The sequence below is a fragment of the Tamandua tetradactyla genome, chromosome 1, assembly GCF_023851605.1.
Source record: "Tamandua tetradactyla isolate mTamTet1 chromosome 1, mTamTet1.pri, whole genome shotgun sequence".
Lineage (NCBI taxonomy): Eukaryota > Metazoa > Chordata > Mammalia > Pilosa > Myrmecophagidae > Tamandua > Tamandua tetradactyla.
This window is the reverse complement of record NC_135327.1, coordinates 202039564-202042439: the sequence shown is the minus strand read 5'-3', so window position 1 is coordinate 202042439 and position 2876 is coordinate 202039564. Positions and strand designations below refer to the sequence as shown.

At 32.9% G+C, this 2876-nt stretch overlaps 1 non-coding gene across 1 annotated transcript; it reads right to left on the bottom strand.

Annotated features, from left to right (window-relative positions):
* Positions 1–2262: 2262 nt before the first annotated feature.
* On the bottom strand, positions 2263–2370 carry LOC143653501 (U6 spliceosomal RNA). Its single transcript, XR_013161335.1, has one exon. It is a non-coding gene; the product is annotated as a U6 spliceosomal RNA (small nuclear RNA).
* Between the last annotated feature and the right edge of the window lie 506 nt (positions 2371–2876).

Genomic DNA, 2876 nt, shown 5'->3' with positions numbered 1-2876 from the left:
AATCCACCATATAAATAGAATTTAGAAGAAAATTGCATGTTCATTCTAATACATGCAGAAAAATTATTTCACAAATTTCAAAACCCATTCAAGAAAAATACGCAGGAAATTAAGAATATAAGGGAACTTCCTGAACCTGATAAAGGCATCTATAAAATTCTTCATGTGGCATAATATTTAATGGTGAAAAACTGAACGCTTTCCCCCTAAGATTGGGAACATGGCAAGGATATTTGTTCTTTTTGCCACAATTTAACATTGTACTGGAGGTGCTAACCACTGTAGAAACATAAGAAAAGGAAACAAAAATCATACATATTGGAAATAAAAGGACAACAGGATTGTTTTGCAGAAAATCCTAAATTATCGAAGACAACAACAACAACGAAAGCCTATCAGGGTCAATATTTGCATTTTACAAGGTCAAGGGAATAAGACCAATATTCAAAAAATGGAATTGAGTATTTATATACAGCAGCAAGCAATTAAAATATAAAATAAAGATTTAATGTGTAATAGTACAAAAAGTATAAAATACCTAGAAATACAGTTGTGACATGCAAGCTGTTTACATTGAAAACTACAGAACAGTTTTGTAGCATGAATAAGAGGTGAATAGGAAGTGTTCAGAACAGCCATTTCCTGGGAAAAAATATTCTCCATACATATAGGTGATAAAGTCTCAATATACATAGTTGATGAAGATCTTGTATCGGGAATATATGAACAGTTCCTACAGTCAATGATAATAATAAAACAATCTGATTTTTTTAATGGACAAAAGATTTAATTTAAAATTAAAACCACAATGATGCCTCTTCACATTTATTAGCATGACTGACATTCTTTTTTTTAAATGAAGCAACTAGAATTCTAATTTATTTCTGGAGAATATGTAAAGTACTATAACAATTTGGGAAAATGTCAAATAAATAAAATATAAAATTAAATACATACTAACCATTTGACTCAGTAATTGCCCTCCTATGTATTATGTATTTATCAAACAAAGAGGGAAGCTTATGTCCAAAAAGGTTTGCATATGAATGTTCATAGCACGTTTAGTCACAACAGTTAAAAACTGTAAATGAGTCAAATGACCATCAACAAGTGAAAGTTTAAACTAATTGTGGTACATTCATATAAAGGACTACTACTCATTAAAAAAAGAAATCGATAAGCTACTTATAAAAGCAACAATATGAATGATTCTCAAAGACATTAAGCTGAGAAAATGAAGCCAGACTCCACTCCCCTCCCTGCCAACACATTCTGTGTAATTCCATTTATATGATGTTCAACAACAGGCTAAACTAATCTATGATGAATTATATCAGAGCATTAGCTGTCTTTGATGTTGAAGGGACTGACTGGAGAAAGACATGAGGCAACTCTCTGAAAAGGCGGAAATAATATAAAACCCATACCAGAACTCCAACATTGTCTCCTTCCAGACACCCAGATCCACCAGATTCAATATCATTGATAGTTGCACAGGTATATCTATTTGTCAAAGTTTTTCAGTTAAGATTTGTGCATTTCAATGTATTTGAACAAACAAAGCAAGAATAATTGAGTGGGAAATGGAGAGTGGTTGCGGTAAATAAAAGGAGAATGTTGATAATTGTTGAACTTGTGTGAGGGGTTCTTGAATGTTCAATATGTAATCCATACAAATCCATAATAAGGGTTTAAAAACATCCAATGTGTATGCAATGGTCTGACCAGGAGTTTTTTTTCTTAAACTTTTATTTTGAAACAATTTCAAACTTACAGGATAGTTGCAAAAGTAATATAAAACCCATACAGAAAACTCCAACATTAACGTCTCCTTCCAGGCACCCAGATCCACCAATTTATAACCTTGTACCACCTTTGCTGTATCATTCTATTTATATATCTATTAATCCATCTATTTGTCTATTTATCAGCTTTATAAGCATTTGAGAGAAAGTTGCATTTATCATGCTTGTTTCTTGAATAATTCTACGTACATTTCTCTAAGAACAAGGATATTGTGACCACCTTAAATACAGTTGCCAAGTTCAAGAACTTTAACATTGGTATAAAGCTTTTTGCCTATATTCTACTTTTTTCAACTGTTCCAACAATATCCTTTTGACCCTTTTATTCTCCATTATTATCTCTAGTCCAGGATCATGTATTATTGCATTTAATTTTCATTATCTCTGTAGTTAACTTTTTAAAATTGTGAAAACATATATAACATATGACATAAACTTTCTCTTCTCAACCATTCCCAAGCATATAGAATGCTTCATAAATTTTCATGCCATCTTTGCACAGGGGGCATGCTAATCTTCTATGCATCATTCCAATTTCAGTATATGTGATGCTGAAGTGAACAACAGTCAGGAGGTTTTGATGTTTCTGGTCTCTTTGACTAGTTTTTCAGTCTTGATTGCCATGAGATCTTGGTGGCTGTGCTTAAGATGGTGGTTAAGAACTTCCTGGGAGGTAACTAGAATGTGATACTATAGGAGTAAACCGTGGAAGCCTGCACCTGAACTAGATGGGAGAACTAGGAAAACAATCTGATTTGTGGGCTGAGTAGACACTGAGCATCCTGATGGAAAATTCTGGGTACCTATATTTTCTATTACATCTCCAGAGCTAGTCTTGTTATTGAGAAGTATTTACAGTGTGAACATGGACTCAAGGAAAAATAGGATATGGCATATTTACTGTGTGGATACCCCTACTCCAAATAAAAAAAAAAGAAAAAGAAGAGAAAACTAGCAATAGAATGGTAGATTGTTAAGCAGAATGCAGTGTTTATACTCACACATCTTATTGTAACCCAGGGTTGTGGCATCTGGAAAAGAAGTGTGGAGCAATTTCATTGATAGGACCAG